Source organism: Anopheles marshallii, chromosome 3 (genome assembly GCF_943734725.1).
Source record: "Anopheles marshallii chromosome 3, idAnoMarsDA_429_01, whole genome shotgun sequence".
NCBI classification, from domain to species: domain Eukaryota; kingdom Metazoa; phylum Arthropoda; class Insecta; order Diptera; family Culicidae; genus Anopheles; species Anopheles marshallii.
The window spans coordinates 23,904,921-23,925,494 of NC_071327.1; positions in this window are offsets into that span (position 1 = coordinate 23,904,921).

A 20,574-nucleotide genomic window follows, 5' to 3' on the forward strand; every position below is an offset into this window, starting at 1 on the left:
ACACACGCTGCCGCTTTAATTGGAAACAGTTCAAGACACAAAAGGTGCGTTATGCAGTTTTCCGGTGCTGCTTGCCAGGACGATAAAGAGAAATACAAACTTTTGTTCAAGCAATTTTGAACGCCGAGCAGTTGGAAGTAAGGCATACAATTTAGTTTCCAATTACATCTTTTCGGACGGTTCACACTTATGCCAAAAATTTCACTAACCCAGATTTGTGTCATATCATCAGAAGAATTCTATTTCACAGCAACTAATTAGTCGAATGAAAGAAAAAAAAAACCCATCAATTATTTTGAAAATAACGTGTCTCTCCCCATCTTTATGCCTTTCTTTGGGTTGTGAAGAGTATCCTAGGCGCCGGTGGCACTAATTACACGACCGATCGCACGCAAAAATGCCAATTACAGAGCGCATTACATTGCGCTAGCGGGCAAACAAGGGAACGGTTTGTTTGATAGTGACGATAGCGAACCTTAGAAATAATGAACAGACAAATCAAAAAAGGGGTTTTTGTTGGCCGGAAAGATAGCCTGGGCGGTGGAGCAGCAGTCTCACGTGCACGTGGTAGACACACCGGCAACGCCTTAGGGCAATTGAGCTAACCAACGGTGAGCCGTAAAATTTAGGTAAATAGATAGCTACGTGCTACCGTTGTGCCGTACTGTTCGAGCAGGTTCTGGCATTATCGAAAACTGAGTCGATAGGCTTCAGCTAGGGCTGTGAAGCAGAATGATAATTATATCTGGTGCGTAAACATCCTACCGTTGTACCCTGAAGATATTTGGCTAATTATGCACCGATTTGGAGGAAATTGTACACATAGTTAGTGGAATGTTTACAATGATTAGAAACCATTTCCAAACACACTAGATATAGTGGCTCTACATTTTCGACATTGTGACCCAGTACTTGGGAAGTTTTGATGAAAGCTCTTGCAAAAGTTTAAAAAGGAGGAGAGATTCTTCGTCTGCCTTTAAAAATCCAGGCAGTCCAGTCCAGTTCTACATGAAACATACCAGAAATAGCACAATCTCGACAAACTAAGCTCGTCAACCCTGAATTTAGGAACTGTTATTATTGATTGACCTAAAGTTAGAATATGTGTAGAATTAATTAATTGAATGAATGAATTGCTCAATGAAATTTTGAATAGTTTCCCAAAACTCCTGCAGAAAAATAAATAATGAAAAATGACAATTTTAATTTCCACCATTTGCAATACATTTGGTTAGAAATGCTCACTTGAGAGGCACTGTTTTTGCCACGGTTCTACGCCAGCCCTAGCCATTTGCAACCGTTTTCTGCTGCTGCTTCGTTACTATCATTCCCAGCCCGTGAACGTGTTTTTCAAACATTGTCATCAATTAAACTACAGATTGAACTTAATGAAACTCATTCCTGTAATGAAAACGACAAAATACACATACACAACACACCAGACGAAACCGAACGCACAGCCATGGGAAGCTGGCAGAGCGAACGAGCGGAAAAGAAATGCATAAAAATAAATACACAACCCATCAGGGTCTAATTTCCCGCGCTTATCAGCAATCAGTTAATTACAAAGTGCTTTCGTTCCGTTTCTTTCTCTTTCGCTCCGTTCCTCTTTCTACATCCATCTCTGCATCTCGACACGTTTCACTTTGTTTGTGCTCTCTCTCTCTATTTTCATTCACACGAGGACAGCGAATAGCAAATCGAGAAATGAAAAACAAGGGCCCCGGAACGGGCTCTGGAGCCCTGTTTTTTTCCCCCAATGTTTGCTTCGCCCCGGAGAGTTTCCGTTCCGTGGCTATCATCGAAACCGTCTTACCCTATCGCTCAATCCATCAATTAAACGAAGTGCATTATTGATAGCCATTTAATGTATTCTGTCCTCATGTTATCATCTCCCTGGCTGGCCTCACCTTTCGCGTATGCAACTTACGATGAAACAAAAAAAGGAACTCCATCGGGCCGAATGGTAGTGATGACTCTACTGATAGAATCCGGCTACGGTGGATCGGGAAACCTCTAGTTTAATCAGTCCTATACAAATCTCACTTCAAAAGAAATCATCCATACGGTGAGTAACATCGATCGAGCATAAGTACGCATACTCATTGGAAATAATAATAAAAAAGTAACCCTCCGAAGCCCTTCGCATGCATCATCATCAGCGTACAATGGAAATGAAATGGAAAAATGTGCTTTTTTATTCAAAAAGGAGAGGAAAAAAAATGGTACGGTCAATCCCGACGAGCTTAACTGTAATGACGTAATTAAACATCAATTCCAAGTCCTTCCCCGACCAATCGTCGGCATCGTGTCACCTACGATACACCCGCCGGACAATTTGGCAGATGGCATAGCACAAGGCCGGTGGGTGGTGTTTGGTGGCGTACCGCCCGGGGTAATCCTACCCATGCTTGCAGGGGATTGGCGTTCATTATAGATTGCACCGTTAATTACCGCCACTAGAACCGGTTTCCGGGTGTGTTTCTGCGCAAATTGAATGAGAGCGCTCGGGAAGAAGCCACGGGGGAAGCACTTTTCTGCCTGATGACAGCGAGAGAAGGAAAGGGAACGACTAAGAGAGAAAGGTCATTAATTTTTGCCGAGTGTTTTTTTCCGTCGCTCATGACCACGAATTTGAGTACAGTTTTGCTTTTAAATTGATACCATAAATGTGTAATATTTCAATTGATAAAAACGCAACCATAAGCAACAATTTTTCGGCACTGCACTTGGTTATGCAAAAAGACCTAAAGGAAGGTTCCGTTCCTTTTTTGCTCATATCATGTCACTCACCGGGAAATACAAACAACGGTGGAGAGTTGTAAGATGTATCGCTTATTCTGGAGCAAGTTGCATGCAGACATCATGAATCGTTGATAATTGTTTAATATTTTTAGTAATCAAACTTATTACGACTGAAACGCTCTTGTTTCGCCAATGCACTGAAAGAAATCGATAAAATATGACCAAAAAAAGGAAATTCGTGTAAAATGTATCCTTATCCGATCGGATATCGAAATATGGTGCAGCGAAAGAAAGAGTCGCGAGGAAAAACAAGTACCGGTGGATAAATGAATGATTACACTGGAAATCAATTTAATTGCTGATTAATTACAACGCGACCATCAATCAACGGTGCAGTGAACCATTTTTAACGATGGAAAACAGAAAACAACCAACTGTGTGCCGAGGGTTGTTAAAACAGGGTAATGGTTCGTGTAGCGAAGGCTTAACTGAATCGAGTGCTCAATTAAGAGATCTTTATTTTTGACGGTAGCTGTTAGTTTAAAACAGTTGTACGATATGAAAGAAATGTCGTATATATATACAAATAGATATACACCCGTAACGGATTATCCTTTGAACTTCACTGTTGTTTTATTTCAATATTTAATTACAGAATATTATTGGATTGTCTCACTGCCTCCATTATAAACTTCACGAGCGAGAAATATGCATAGCACAAATGACAGTTAAAGCGTTTGATTTACACAACATTTGGAAACCAGAAATCAGTACTAGACTCTCAATAGAAAATAAAGTGCTTAACATAACTCAAAATCAAAAAAATCGAAATATTTCTTCTTTCAAAGTCATCACTTTTGACACAATTGTCTTTGAAATTCAACGTACGTCGGATAATCTCTAGCTTGTTTTATGCTTGATGCATTATACATCACCATGCCAAACGCTGTATTTAATGCGGTTTATTGTATTGTAATGCGGTTTTAATAAACCAGCACAACCATTCCAATTCACAATCCCACTGTATGCACAAAGTGGTGCTACTGCTTATCTAAAACACTCTGCTTAAGGGCAACACTGACACTTTAAATCGGGTTGAGTGCTTTTGAACATCAAACTTTACGACCGTTTATGAATAATAAAAGCAATTCCACCTTAGTTTATACGCTAATCGCTAATGCGCCTGCGGTGTATAATTTACGAACGAAAAGAAACAGTTAAATTAAATGATCTATAGCGTTTAGAATTTACAAACAAATAAATTCCACACCTTAATCTTCCTATTTTAATGGACGCTTGTCATGTTGTTAAATCACTCTTGCTGTAAGAGAAAAATATAATGATAAACCCGGTCACCATCCGGAAAGTTGAGTTCCGCTAAGGTGCATGACGGCTGCTGCCAACAGAGATGCAGCATTATTATGCTTTTACGCACAGCTTAATGGAGCTCACATTGTCGCACTAGGCGTGAATGTCCAAGCAATGCTTTATTGTTACATTGTACGTCATTGCTTGTCGCAGCAATTTTTTTGAAAATTAAAGTTTGAGAATAGGTTCCATGCCAATTTAAATTTTTATAAAACTGTCTTATTAGTAAAATAATCCCATCAAGCAAATAAATCTAATAAAAGAAAAACTAATGCTATGGTCAACGACAGCCGTTAATGCATTATTAAACATTTCAACCCCTTAAAAGGGTGATAAAACTGAATCACTTTTACTCGCTTCCACATGAAAACAATACCAAATCCACTTAATCGAGATAAGATAACAACTCCTCTCCACACGCACACCATATTCATCACGCCGGCTGCTTTGAAGACTATTAGAAATGCTTCTGTTTGAAAGCTTCGAACTAACGCTTGAAAGCGAAAATGCAGATGTAAAGCTTGTTTAGATTTTCGAACGATAACTTCCTCTGCTTATCTCCCACTGAGCGTAGGTGTATTTGCTGCAGCACGATGATTTTATTCCGCCGTTCCAGTCCCAAAATAGCTAACTTCAAATGGCCTTTTGAAATGGCCTGGCCGTTGGTCTGTATGAACGGTGTATCTCACCAGTGCCACTATCGTAGCGCATTATAACGCTTTTATTTTGCTTTTAATCCGCGTATGAATGATTCATAATTCATCACCGTCCGCTTAGTGACCTATCACAGTGGGTCTGTGTTTGAAAACACGGTTCAAGTCTTAACACATAATCGAAATGTCGGAAACAGGTTTCATGGGCGGGTTTAACTGTTATCTGTTGCATTAATATATTTTTAAGCTACCGCCACTGAAGGTTTTTAATAGTAAAGTGTTACACATTGCGATGGAAAATTATGTATATTCAGCGCTCGTAACGATAGGTGTTAAGCTCGTAAAGTTAATTTATCAACATCCTATTTACTAGCATTGAGTTTCAGGGTTTAGTGTAATTACTAACAATTTAGCAGAAGAACTATAACTATTACATAAAAAGACACAAGAACGGCATGGTTTTTTTTTATCAGTTACGTTACTTACACTTCTGAATAAGAATATTTCTAAATCCGAAGCTGAAGCTTTGAAGCTGAACTTTTCTGGACATAGTTTAACAAATTCAAAATGTAAAACCATCTTAGCCACATTTAGATCATCTTGGGTAGCAACTTAAACACTTTCTGCACTATTTCGACCGAGATTATTAGAACAATTGTACGTACCACCATTCACACCCGGAAGCAACTCTTCGACTGAAAGGAAAGCAAAATATGTCAACACAATTTCAGCTAAATATATCACGAACTCGTACAAGCTTAAGCAAAACTTTTTTTTTTCTTTCAAATCAAGATGCTAAAAGAAACGCCAAACAAAAAACCTATCCGAGATAGCACGGTTGGTCTTTGGAGCATGCCACGCTGCACAGACATCATCATCGTTTCGTGTCGCGCCCATCCGCAGCCTTCCGGTAACTCGGGGGAAGCGACCACCTCGCACGTAATTAAATTTATGTTAAACAGCTCCCACCACGATAGCGCGAACCTCCGCGTGCGCCGGTAGTACTCCGGCGTAATCTAGAACATAAGTTTTCCCAGCCTTTTTCCATCACTTTTGGCCACCTATTTCCCTTGTCGCCCCCCGTCCAGGATCGGTAGCATTCGCGTGCGATGGAAGATAAAAGAAATTAAACAATTCATCACCACAAAAGCCTACGGCAGGAACTGTGGAATGCCAGGGGTGTGCAGGGCAAACACGGAGGGTGTGGAAAATGGATGCACGAATGAGTTACCACCCGTCCATCCATCCACCCAAGACGTCTACCCGGTGACGCCCATTACCTCCACACTCCGCGCACTCCAGTAATGCACGCCGTTTGAGTCATTCAGTTGAGTGAAAGTAAACGCCATTAAAATAATGAAACAGGGCATTTGGGGTTGATAAGGCGAGGCGGCAGGCCGCACTAAGGTTTTAGCAACCGCTTCTTTTTCTCCGAGTGCGCCGCTTTTGCCCACTCATCGCTCCTCTGCATCGCCGTCCACCGTTCGGCCGCGGTATCACGGTGCGTTGCGTGAAGGGACCAAGGACGGCCATGAATCGAAAATTAAAGTTTCCCATTTTCCGGACCCGACCGTCTTCGGTCGAGATCCGATCTCGGTGTGTGTGAGGATTTGCGAGACGAGGCAAGTTGCTAGGTGGAAGCGAATTTCCCAGGTGTCACGAAGAAATGGTCGACATTGTACCATGCGTCTCCACCGAAGCGCACCAAAGCCCGATAGCACTGCGGTAAACCAAAGCCGTGGGACGGTTTTGCGTTGACCTGGAACAGAGAGAAAACCACCATGCGGCATCGTTTCGTTCCTCATCATCACCATCGTGGTCGTGGTCCACACTTGGGGGTTGGGGGGTGGGTCTGTGGCTACAATTTGTCGCAATTCAATTAGAAATGGACCGCTTTTTCCCACCCACCCCAACAAACCTTCTCAGGTGGATTGCACAGGAGCTACTGTAATCTTCTGATTTGCATGCGTTCTTTCCATCCCACCGGATGGATTCCGAACCATGCCGTACCCTTCATTGCAATATCATTTGATTAGCCTAATTATGCGTCAATCCCGTTTACATCGTTTCACACCCACACATCATTTGACCGGTGTGCAGCCGTGGAACGGACCGAAGGACATATAACGCGTTTTCCCTTCAGCTTTGATGGGATACAAGGAGTTGCATGTAAACTCATCCCCCTTCTCCGCGCACACAGTTGGGCTGCGGGGTGTGGTTTTTCCGTGCCAGGAGTCAACTGACGGTGCGCTTCTAGGTGTCACGAATCGTTTCGTTACACCAGACCGCATCATTTCGCGGTCCCTGAAGCATAACGGGCGTGAACGGTTTGCGGTGGTTTGAGTTGGTATGATAAACATTTCCGAAGTGCGTTGATTGCTTCTAATACCGAGATGGCGAATAATTTTATCAAAGCCAAAGCGCAAATGTGAAAGGCGATATACTAAATATGATGTACAAAAGAACATTAAAAATGAATCCTTCTAAAACTTCATAGCATTTAAATATGGGTGATGTGTTTGTAGTCAAGAAGAGAGATAGTAGAAAAAAAATTAGCGCACTCCCAGATATAGCTGGATATGATTCAAACAACTAACAAATTGCACTGAATCGTTATTTATGTATTAGGAAATAAATTAATATAGACAAAGAAAATAAAAGGAAAATATCCAAACCTAATTTAAAATTTGTAATTAAAGTTTAAAACAGTTCTAACTTCTATTGAGCAAGATAAAACTTTTCAACAAATTTAATTTGTTATTCTTTTATCATAGTTTAACAAATTTTCGGCCAAAATGAAACCACATTTTGTACCGAATAATGTACTGCTGTACATAAAGCGCAGTAATTAGGTAAAAGTTTTCCTACCACAATTTCAATCGGAACCACAGGGAAGGGAATTCGTTTCCTATGAATAAGCTCACCACCGCCCGGTGATAATAACCCACCCACAACAATCCGTTTGCCAAGCGCACGCACGCGTCTCTTCGCGCTCCGCACGGAAATGCATGTAATTATTCAATGAAACAAAATTAGAACATCAATGGTATTATGGTGAAATGGAAAATGCAAACTATGTGGTTACGTGCGCGTGGATCGGAGAAGAACCGGAGGGGGTTGGGCGTCGAATTGATTTCAACCGAACTGGAATGGATGCACTGGATGGGGGAGAAGGTAGATGATGGGGACCAGGGGGGAAGAAGCTAGTTTGCGACTAAATTATGGTGAAATGCGTCGATTGGGATTTCCCAGAAGCATTTCAAAAAGGCAGAGGAGGGAAGAGAGGGGAAAGGTGGTATGGGTGGCGGATTTGTTGCACCGAATAACAATCAATTATGGAATGGTATGTGATTAATAGCGCATGGTATCAATTAAGAGCCACTAGTCTCTAATTGTGATGAACGTGCAGAACGTTTCCACGGGAAATTGGTAGGTGGCAAATTTGGCAAAGGACACGGCGGAGAAGGGGTGGTAAGGGGCGTTGGGGTAGGATAATAATCTGCACCTGGTTGTGGTATTCTTTCGCTGCATAATTGAGCAAACACGGTTATATGTCGTTCGGTTGCCACGACATCAAGCGCTAATGAGATGCCAAAGATAGTGGCTGGCCTAGTAACAGGTTTGCGGTTTGTGATTTAACCCCAGCCCGAGATTGTTTAGATTTTAAAAAATATTATTTCACATTGGGTCTTTCATTAAATTAACATACAACCATCCCGGGACAAGATGGACATATTTAGGAATTAAAGATGGATTAATTGTTTGGTACTAGGCGTTTCCTCGCATTGCTTTGCTTTGTGTGATTCTAATTAATCTCGTTATAATTTTTCTTTAATCGATAAAAAAATATACACCTACCTAGAAAATCATCTACAGTTCATGATCTCCACGCAACTTCACCAGCCACCAAAGCCGGGTGGTTTTATGCCTCCCATTATAAGCAAAACCCGAATGGCAAAACCATAATCAAGCACCTGCGCAAGAGGGAATTATTAATTAAATTTAATTACTATTTTAGCTAATGAAAAATCCCTCCGAGGAGTGGGCTTACGCCGCGATGGATTCCGCATCCCCCGGTTGGTCTGCGATGCAAAATGGAGCTGATTGGGTGTGCAGCCGTTTTGTAGGAGTAACAGCAGCAGCATTTGCACCCCGTACCTGTGCCGAAGCGAAAGAATATAGCGTCCAATATGATTGACAGCATGAGACACGCCGGTTGGTGGGGGATGGAAAACCTCCCGGACCGGATCCGTGTGTTTTTATTCAAATATTTATTTTTCATTCATTAACTTTTGCTGGCAGGCACCGGGGAGCTGCAAGCGGACCGGGTAGGCTTACCAGTGCCGGGTTAGCGCAGTTATGTTACTGTGCCCTGGGTGCAATGGTACTGACTGCTGCTGTAGCGACCCGGTTCGTGCACCACGCTCTGCGCCCGTAGATTTCCGAGCGCTTGCAGTCGTTTTTTTTTTTGCAAAATACGCTAATGAAAGAGTGGAGGTATGCTTCATGCCTTCATTCATTATACCGTTCATTAGTGATAAGGGTTATTAGCAATTTGGCTTAAAATGTTTTGCCATTGTCGCCGGCACATATCACCGGTCTTGCCGGTTTGCGAACACTTAAGCTGCTGCTTTACGAGTTTTGTATTTGTGCAAATGCTATTTATTAAAAATAATTGGATTGCCGCGCAAGTGTAACACAACAACCGTGCACAAGTTGGAAAAAGAACATGCATACGATTTGACACTAATTGGACGGAAGTGATTTAGAATATTCTTTTTTTATAAAGAAAGCCTCAGTTTGCTGTTCTTGCTTGCTATTGAAACGGATATAAAAATGGTATCTGCGACATTCCCAAACAATGTTTCAAATAGTTGAACGAATCACGATGCAGGCGGTGTATACTTATCGATTTATTATAATTCTTATAATCACCACTAATAAACACTGCCCCAGCGCTTCAGTACCTTGGAAGAAATTGCTCCCCTACGGGCTTCACCATAGTAAACTGATCGATTAAGGAGCAAAAAAAAAAACTCGTCTGTGATCTTCATGATATTAGCTTGCACCCCTTTTTTTGCACGACCACGCACACCGCCAGTAACGACGAGCATAATTATTTAAATGGGCACCCTTTTTCACTATGCGGTGGGGGCAGCGTCTGCGATGAAACTTTTAGCGATTCTGTTGCATTTTGTGTCGGTTTTCTTTCGCTCACCTCTAGCTAAATGATAGCTAAGATCCGTGGCAAAGTGTGAGACCGGTACAGGGCACGTTCCATCATCAAACGCAAACCCTTCATTTGTGCAGAAAGAGACCAGGAGAACGAGGTTTGGGGTATGGTTTGGTATGGTGAGGTGTACCAGGCCACGATTCTTCGCTGCCAAACCCTTAACCATAGCAGAATGTATAAAATTTCCATTCAGCACCAATGTCTTATCTTAATTATGATCATTGGTATAATTAAATGTGCTGTGCCTTTGATGTTTGCCCTTTCGGGCATGGGATTTTGCCGGCAAAGGCGCTGTCGCCAACCGTGCGCTTTGGGCCGAGAAAGATGACGATGTACCGATGTGCAACGGAACGGTCAACAGGGCGCGCAATTCCATAAACCCCCACGCTGGAATGCATGACGGAGGGTGATCCGGCTCAGGGGTTTGCTATTAAACGGTCTCGTTAAAGTTCATGTTCTAGCAGAGGCTAAGAAGGGTTTCTAGAATTTTGAGCCTTGGCCTGAGCTTTTGACGAGTAATGGCTAACAGTTCCATCTAATAAGCGTAATATTGGGAAGAAAGAGTGATAAAGCTAAAGAAATTTCATTAAAACATGCTAAAATGTCTTTCACAGTTGGTTTAATTATATAAAAGGTAGGAAATCAAAATGCCATTATAGTATTTAAAAACCATATGGTATGATAAATCTCATTACTATGTTTTAACTATCGAATTAATCGGAGCTATATCATATCAAATACATAAAAACTTTAAATATACTAGTAATTATGCACGAGCATGCTCATAATCGTACATAATTATGGTACAACATGTCTTAATGATCATTTTCCTACCTAATAGATGGATGCATTAACACAATTTCTTCAACAGCTCATTAAATGGAGCAAAAACTAGCAACTGATTCGGATATTGTCACTGATACATGTGAGCTCCGCTATTAATCACGACCCAGAAAAAAGTTGTAGCAACTAAAATAAACAAGATTCCCACCCACTCTTTGCTCAACTATTCGAAGGGAAAGAACGATTTCCATATTCAAAATCTCTCCGTTACACACACACACACACACGCGCAAACCCATTAAAACGATCGTTTCAATTAGCTGCCCAAACCTCGGCATCGTTAGGTTAATTATCGCCCGCGGGTCCGATCAAAGCGCGATCGCCCGGAGATAGATTTCCCAAAGTGCAGCCGTAGAAGATGGCACGGATTTTGGGTTCGGTAGCCCAGTCATTCCGAATCGAAGGAAATGACAGGGAACCGAATTGCTAGACGAGAAGTTTGTTGCCATCCAACTACCCGCCGCCAACTCACCCTCAATCTTTCCCCCTACAGGCGTTGGTACCATTTTTCGAAGGGACAGTAAGCTCTCCAACACCAACCGATAAAACTCCAACGTAATGATCCCTAATGAGAAAATCAATTATCCATCCCATTCCGCCTGCCCAAAATATCCCACCAGGGCGATTCCGGAGATTGGTTTCCCCCTGCCGCCGGTTTGCACACGAACACAGCCAGGAATAGTTGTCATCCGGGTGTACAGCCGCTACCGTCCCCACCGCGGACAACGTCTACACAAACACCTCGGAGTAGGAGAAAGTGCCAACGAAGAACTCTGAACTACGAATCGATATTCAAATCTCGCATCATGCTGTTTAACAACCTCTCTTCACGCTGTGATCCCGATCAGCTTCAACCCAGAAGGAACCAATAATAGTCGTGGGTCACCCACAAAACCCACACCTTTCCACAGGAAAAAGAACATCATGGAGTAGACGGTGGGGACCCCACCAGTTTCGTACCAGAAATAGGAGTGAACGACCATCCCAAAAAAAAAAGTTGCCATGGTATGTGGAAACGTTTGAGGGTGCTCAGTTTCAAGAGCATATAGTCATAATGACTTGTTCCGTTACTACCGCAATGCCCATGCTTCGTTAGAGTGGTTTCGGAGGATGTTTTTTTTGTGACAGAAGACACGCAAAACTATCTGAAGTATTTTAATATAGAGCTATGTCTCGTTGTTTTACTCGCACCGACTGTGTCTGAGTTGAGAATTTTGTTGTTCAGCATGGGAACATGATCTTAAAAGTTTTTTCAAATATTTGCTCGTACAGAATTCAATCGTTTTTAGGAATATAATCAATTTACTCAAATATATTCATTTGAACCGAAAACTGCTATGGTTTGATATATTTGAGATCATTTTACGCCTTGTAATAACTATTTCAAAAGTGTTCCAATCAACTGGTGGCTTGCCGATATCGGTCGAAAAAAAAAAACGATAAAAAATAAAAACGAACCATTTTCAGGGGAAAAATGGGAAAATCACTTGAAACTGCCCTAGAGAGCTCAGCTCCAACACTTGCTACCATTGGCAACTGGCGAATGAACTAATTGATTGGATCCCCTGACATTCTTGTACATCTTTTATCTTGGCTGCCGAAAATCGATCTGCAATATCCTTTTGCCGAGGTGCAGCGGCCGGTAGTCTGGCCCTCGGGTGATAATCAACAGGAGAGCATCGTCCTCGCATCACAGTCAGAGCGTAGTACACTTTCAAAAGTACCTGAGCTTCCGCCTTACCGCCTGGCATCCATGTGAGTATGGTTCCGTCTGACTGACCATCGGGGAGGCAAAAAAAGTTATCTTCAGCTTCCGCATTCATAAACCCTTCCCGACCGCTGTGCACATGGAAACCATAATCGGACTCGCGCTAACTCAGACATTGAGGTTCTACTATATCCACACGTCGAAGTACAAAAAAAAAAAAACAGAATAAACAACATCCAAACATTGCTGCCCTACTTACACACACACATACTCACGTTGTCTCGTCCAGTTATCTTTACGTGCCGTGAACGATGAATGTGTGACTGGAAGCACACCGTAACGGCCACAAACACACATCGGAGGCAGGATTGGACGTGGACGTTGCGGAGTTCCAGCCACTATACGAAGGGATCCACGTTCTTGGCCCCCGGGGCTCGTGTTGTATTCGCAGGACTATAATGGCTTCTGCCAAGTCATCTATTTAATTGACAGATGAACATAACCTTTTATCGTACCAGTCATCGGCACACAATACACACACACACACATATACACACACACACACACAAACACTAACCCACACAGACGATTCCTTGCGTTGCCCTTTTGCACGGCCATCCGGAGTGAGTGACCAGCCAAAAAAAGAAAACCCCCGGACCATCGTCCAATGTCCGCACTTTTGGCATCCTACTTTGAATCATCCGTTGTGAGAGGTTTTCCTTTACCTTATGAATGATTTCCTTTTTCATCTGTTTGTATGGGCGATTGGGAACAGGCTATGGGTGTGTGATTCGGCAATGTATGGATAGGGCATTGAAGGTATGATATGACACATTCCACGAAAGCCATCATTCGGAAATTGAATTTGAAAATTCATTTTAAAAATGTGTTGCATTCTTTAAAGTTTTATTTTTCAATTCCAACAATAAAGAAGAAAAACAGAAATTGAAAAAATAATAGCATATATTTAAGTAATGGTTAAGCATTGGTAAGGAAAAAAACACGACAAACAACATAAAATTGCATAGAATAGTAGAATTAATTTTCGTTATGATGTTTAAAGATTTTTTAAAATCACATTCCATTTTCACAAACCAATGCTTTAATAAAAATTGCATTTTCGACGAAAAGTTGTGTTGGATATTCGCATCGACACCGATGTCATCGAAGGCTATGAGAGGTGAAGGTGATGATAAAGCAAACGCAAATAGATAATAACACGATCCATCGTTCTAATTGACGGATGGAAAGAAGAAAAATGCTCTCTATGCTCGGTGCTCAATCCCATTTCTCGATTGCTGCAAGGTAACTGGACAAATTTTTCTCTGTGTTAAACTTTTTAATTGATATTTTGTTATTTTATTCACCATCATCACCAGGCGGCAAGAGATACCGATCGATAATCCCGACTCCCGGAGGGTGAAAGAAGATGGTGCGCGTGGTCTCGACCAATCGGGAGGAAAAACGTTCGGCAAGAAGTGTCGTTATCGCACGAATCAAATCATTAAAATTGACATTTCAATACCGGAGTTTCTGCGGACTGTAGAGACTTCGTCAACCCCTACCAGGGGAAAAGATCGAGAAAGAGTGTGGTCATGTATCCATCCCATGGTAGACTGCTGAGTGCTCATCACTTTTCTACGCTTCAGAAAAATAAAAATAAACGAACGCAAATTGCATTCCGAAAGCAATATTGCACAAAATTGATGATGAATGCATTGGATGCAAAAAAAACGAAGCGAACAAAAACAAACACGAGCAACACGAGCTCGTTGCCGATGTGCCGTAGTCGTTTGGGAACGAGCTGGTGGATGTTTCAAAGGCGAAAAAACGAACTGAACGAAAAGGACATGAAACTGCAAGAGAGTGTAAACTTTCTAATTAATGAAGTTTTTGGTGCATGTCTGAAATCTCCCAGCCCGGAGCATGTTTTGAGGGTCGAAAATTTAACTAACACAAATACACACCTAACATGCAGCGATGCGAGTATCAGTTTTGGAGACATTTTCTTGCTTTCCCCCGTTTTTTTTCTGTTGATGCGCCATGACTTCCCTTTCACACCCTATCCAGGTGCCTTGTTTGTTTGATAAAACGCATCTTCGCTTTACACACACCTATCAACACACTGTATGTGAGTGAGGATGCTGTTAGAGCCGGGGCCTGTATAAAATTCCAAAACTGATACCACCAAGTACAGTTCATCCCTCCCGGTCCAACAATGCGCTCGTTTCGCACGTTTTCGGGGCGCTTGGCTTGTCTTCCCCTTCCCGCTTTTCCTTTTACCCACAAAATCCACCCTCGGTTCCACTGTACAGACAAATATCCGCCTTCCAAAACCTTTCCCCGGTTCCAGCTCACACCACCACAGAAGACCACCACGGCGCGCATTGCGCGATGCGGATGCATTGTCATAAAACAATGCCATGAATTTTGCTAATTAAATTCAAATAAGAACATCATAATGATGGAATTAATTAAAATAAATAGCGCACGAGATGAGGCAAATGCTATTCATACGCACGCGGCCAGGCGGGAAATTCTAGGAGGGAGGCAGAAAATTAATAGCATGCCTTTCAGCGCGCCGCCACAAACGGGAACACTTCCACACACCACCACACGCCGGACCAGGTGTGTCCGGGCTCGTAACGATGCCGAGGCGAGAAACGACGTTTCGAGAAAGATGCCGATGAAGACCTTTCGTTTCGGAATGATGAGCCGGCATCGTTTAAGGGCACGCTTACACCGGATTGCAACGCCAGCCCAGCTTCCACGCGGTGCGTTTGGACTGTCGTGAATGTCGGGCGAAGGTAAACCAGTGCATTGAGACGGCTGTTTTATTAGCCATTTCTGACCAATTTCTGACCAACCGAAAAAAAAGAAAGAACAGTCATTGATTTCGCACAAATTGCTATAAACTTACTATTATGCTTGAAACGCTAGTGTAAAATGCAAACTTAGTTCTGTGCAGATTTGTTCCCTTTTCTTTGCATATTTTTTACGTAGTAATTTTCCTTGGGGTTTTCTAGTAGAGCGCGCGAGAGTGTATTTTCACTCAACATAAATGTACTTACACCTTTTCTTTACTTGTCTTTTTCTGACATTGAAAATGTTATTTCATTTTCCGCTCACTTTGCCTGCCTTTAAAATCCTTCAAAAGGATGGAATACATGTAAGGAATATCTAAAAATTTGGAGCTTTTTAGAATTATTGCTAAACGCATGAGGTCATGAAAAACTAAGGCTGATATTTTGATATTTTAATCAGGGGTTTCTATTGATGTGCTAAAATGATGATATTATGACAATAGAATATGGCACAAAACGATTGCTGCAGATGATATCACAATCGTGGCACATGATAGCCACTAATTCAGTATGGCAGTGTCAGCGACAACCTTTACATCTGTGGTGTTTTTAGTGTCATATGTATTGGTAGCAGCGTTAGCCTTTACGAGACTGGGACTGTATGAAATCACGAGAAAATTCCTAAGTGTAAATTATGTAAAGAAAAGAAAACCAAAATTGATAGGCCAGCACCACTCTGAGGTTGCAAGGCCAAGCAGAAGAACAAGTTTCAACTACATGTCCGCCATTGAAACCGTCTATGGTGCACTTTTACTTCCACGATGCTACAAAATTGAATGATCTCCAATCGAAACTACAACCTGAGTTCACTGTTGCATTCCTTTCCGTCGATCTTTCGCGAACCCGGCATCACCCCATCATTTTCTCACGCCTTAAGCGACGTATTTCGTCCTACAAAGCCCGCCCTGTACATTTTCCGCTCCAGCAACACCCTTGACTCAGTCGCTGCCGGCAACCCTTCGCTTATCGCTGCTCATGCATCAACAAACGGCACCGATCGTTACAGGCGTGCAGTTTTGGCATTCGCCGGTGCGCTTTCCGTGTGGTTTGGTTTTCGCCAGCATCGACGCTACGTTGCTTCACATTCTTGCTCCAGTTTTATGACGGACGAGAGCACTTTTTCCCGCTGATGGTGCAAAACGGAGCAGGCAAGGTGGAATTTCCAAAGCACGGCGAGTAGGGTGCCGAATGTAAGTGAGTGTAAAGTTGGGTCCATTTCAACCATGCGCGATTGATCGGTAATTTTCTTCGCCGTTCTCTGCAGACCAGACCCTCGAGCGGGTCAGTTTTGTGGTGCCTGGTCGATGCGGTTCCTCCAGTTCGGACTTCATATTAACGGCAGATGGGAAGAAGCTTTCGCTCGGTGCACGATACCGTCAGGGAATGCACAGATCCGTTCACGTGCCGTAAGGTATAGAACGGAGCAGGAGTAAGGGTTATTTTCATAAATACCCCAAGCGCTGATGTTATATATTAAATAATTGGTTTCGTTTTTTTTTGCAGAAACCGACACCCTCAGGTAAACAAGACATATTGCAACTCATCGTTCTATATGCTAAAAGCTGTTCCATCTATTATGACGTTCGAGAATACAGCGGGTTATGGTGATTGGGGCTATGTGTTAAATTACTTTACACCCTTGAGGTTTCAACGCGCTTCATGGCTAGTGATGTTCCAAATATACAGAAAAGCAATAGTTAAACGTGTTAGAGACCATTTTGCTGTTGATACTTTTCTACTTATTATGGTTTGGAAAGATTTACTGACAATACGGTTGTGCCAATTGAGAATGCTTTGTACAAAATCGTTCTCATCTTGAACTTGAATCTTTATTACTTATAGCCGAAAACCACTTCAAACCACTTTCAACTAATCTACCACCGCTAATAAACCACTTTGAAATAATACGCGATCGGTCACAAATACTCATTACACCCCTTTTTGATATTCTGCACTGTAGCATTCTGCATTTGTGTTGCCAATTCTGTTAATTGCAATTTCTGATACGAATACTCCGGATACAATTATGGTTGAAATACCACACTAGCAGGTCAACTTTCTTCAGCTTCGTGACTGAGTGCTATTAGGCACACTTTGCCTATCGTATATTCTTTTATTAGACTTTGATTCTGGATACCTCTTCCCCAAAAGTCTGTATACCCCTTGGTCTGTTCACCGTGTCTCGCAATACTTGATTTTAATTCTCTAATGGTTTGCGTACATGTGTACTATTGGTACGCTCCGTAAGACTATTGGTACTGGTCCTCACCAGTGAGAAATCGGAGCGGCAATCACTGTTCCTCCAACAACACTGCATGAATTGCAACTCCCTCGAATGTAATAAATTTTACTTCAACCAAACATCAAAATCTCCAGCATATGGAGCCATCGTGATTCCAGTACCAGTACCTCGTCCTTAAATTCCGTGTGCCTTCCACCATTCTCCATTCCCTCCGGGCGAACGCTCGAAATCTATAATTTTATGATGATCTATAAAATTTATTGGTCTTATCGCGCGCGGTCAGTCCACCAACGGAAAGAAAACCTCGAAGATGGATGTGAGAAGCTGACGGCAAAAGCTGCATCTCTCAGGCGCACAACGATCCATCCATAAACCCGTGCACCGGTCCGGTTTTATAAGCATTGTAACATCCTCCGTTCGGTTGTGCCGTTTGAAAGGATTTTCATCCCATGGATGGTTTCGTTCGTTCGCTCTCCCGCCCGAAAGGCTGGTCGTCGATTGGGGTCCAGTGCATGGTGCGTTTTTGTTTATGCAATGGATTTCGATCCAACCGCGAACGATCCCACCGCAAACAGCTCAACATCGGGACGGTTTTGCATTCGGCCACCTACTAAGGTGGTGATGGTGCATCGACTGTTACACATTTTTCTGCACCGATGCAAGCAAACATTGCACATGAATTAGGCTTGCCGATTGCCAGGCAAAAAGCAGCACATGATGACAGGTATGAGGACGTGGGCAACAGTGAGAGCAGAGAAAGACTAAATCCCGATCGTAAAACATTGAGTCCCTCAGTCAGCTGATGGTTTTGTGGCTTTCCTTTGAACATTTAGTATGTTTACTTATGTATTGAATTGGGAGCAAAGGTTTTATGGGATGAATTGCATCTCGAAATGAAGCAAACTGCAATAAAAACATCGCCAATCGTTTGCACTCTGGCAGGATCGTTTGATGAGTTCAGTGACATTTGTGCCGTTTGTGAACGTTTTCGTGTGGGAGATTCAACAACTTAACCTAACGGAAGAATCTCAGGTTTGTATGAAGTAGTTTGAAAACAAAACGTGAGAAACAACACTTATCCATCAGCACCTACAACACGATGTCTATTCACCGATGGAACACCGATGCGTTGTCATAATCCCCAACTGTCAGTGCGTTGCATCAATCTTACTTGCGATACGAATCGACAAAGGTCCAGATTTTTTTTGCAGAATCTTAAAAACAAACAGTTCTTTTTTAATTAAACACTCCCTCACCGTCCTTTCGCACAGCGACTGTCAGCTTGTCACGTTACTCCACAGATTGTCAGACTGGACGAGTTCACTGCCATTTGCCGCACAAAGCTTGATCTGATTGAGCTTTCGAGCCCGGTGACGGAATGAAACGATCGAACACTGTCGACTACCAGTTGTCACCTTATATCAACTCGTACTCGTTGGATCATCGACGCTCCAACGGCGAAGTCGCAAAAGATCGCGGCTTATCGAGGCGGCTCCTTCTTTATCGCGGCGTCTAGGACTGTGATTTTTTTCTTGCCTCTCTAGCACCCGTCGAGCATGACACAAAGGGATGTTTCGAGTCGGTCGGTGCAAGGATTTTATGTTCATTTTTAATTGCCACCCGGTAGCCTTCACTCAATGTCAACGATCGCGATCGCGGTACAACTGTTGTTACCGGTGCCGTCACAGAGCGGCTACCTAGCTGTATCAGTAAATTCTGATAAAAAAAAGCTTCTTTTAATCTCCCTTCCTAGGGCATGTTGCCGCGAATTGTCTTTGGGCTTGATTTCCATCGGATGTAATAACAGAAGTTTCTTAAAAAATAGCCACACCAGCAAGAAATAACTGGAGCATTTTACAGGATCTACGTCAAACGGTCAACAGCTCGTGACTGTAGTAGCGAATCCCTTTATTAATGTCCGTTTAATTAGAACTCAACCAGCGAATCGCGGGCAGATGACAACACCGGGCGATAGTTGGGAAGTTCACGCGAGTGTAATGACGAATCAAACAGCCGCGAACGTGTCAACTTATCTTCCACACCAGACGGACCAGCAAACATGATGATCCACAAAAGGGAACCGAACTAATTTGATCACTTTATCGATTGTGTATCGCCGTTCTCCCGTCGGCCTATCTTGACACGCCGCGCAAGGATAAAAGAGCGATTCCCTTATTCGAACCCTCGGGACGCCCTTTCACAATATCTTGCTCGCGATAATGAGCGAACAGATCGGCTGCAAGCCAAGCAGCAGCGGCCGGTTTCACCCGATCAACTTTCCAGCTTTCCGCTTCCGTTCTTGAACCTTTTCCGACAGCGCGAATCTCGGCGGCAACCGGACCGGGTAACTTTCGAACAGTGCAAATAATAATGTATCGGTTCTGCCGCTCATTAAAGTGAGAAAATCCGAGTAGATCGAGAAATTAGTAAAGTTTTTTTCCGGAAAAGTAAAGTGCAAACGATCTTGGGGTGGACGAGAAGCACAAGATCAGCGAACGGACATCCAACCGACGACGTTCGATTCACTTTATAGTTGAACCTAGCAAACAAACAAACAAACAAACGGATCAAACATACGCACGTAGACCAAAAAAAAACACCTTCCGGAGGTCCCGTCGTGTTGAGTAGCAAAACAGCTGACGGACAAAAAAGTTTGGTCGCTAAGTTTCATGGTTAAGAACATTCCACAAGTGACCTTCTTGCATAATTGATGGGCTGTTCAGGACTGTTCTGAATCACACCATTTCTGTGACAGTGTCTGGATGTATCAGTAGTTAGAATTATTGAGTTTCCAACAATCGATGAGCTTATTGCAATGTAGGCTTCAAGGTTCCAGACAAGTCTTCCAGAAGAATGCGCTAATATTTAACTAAGTTTCAACAATTCCAAAACTACTGTTTTCGGTTCCTTTCGCCGAG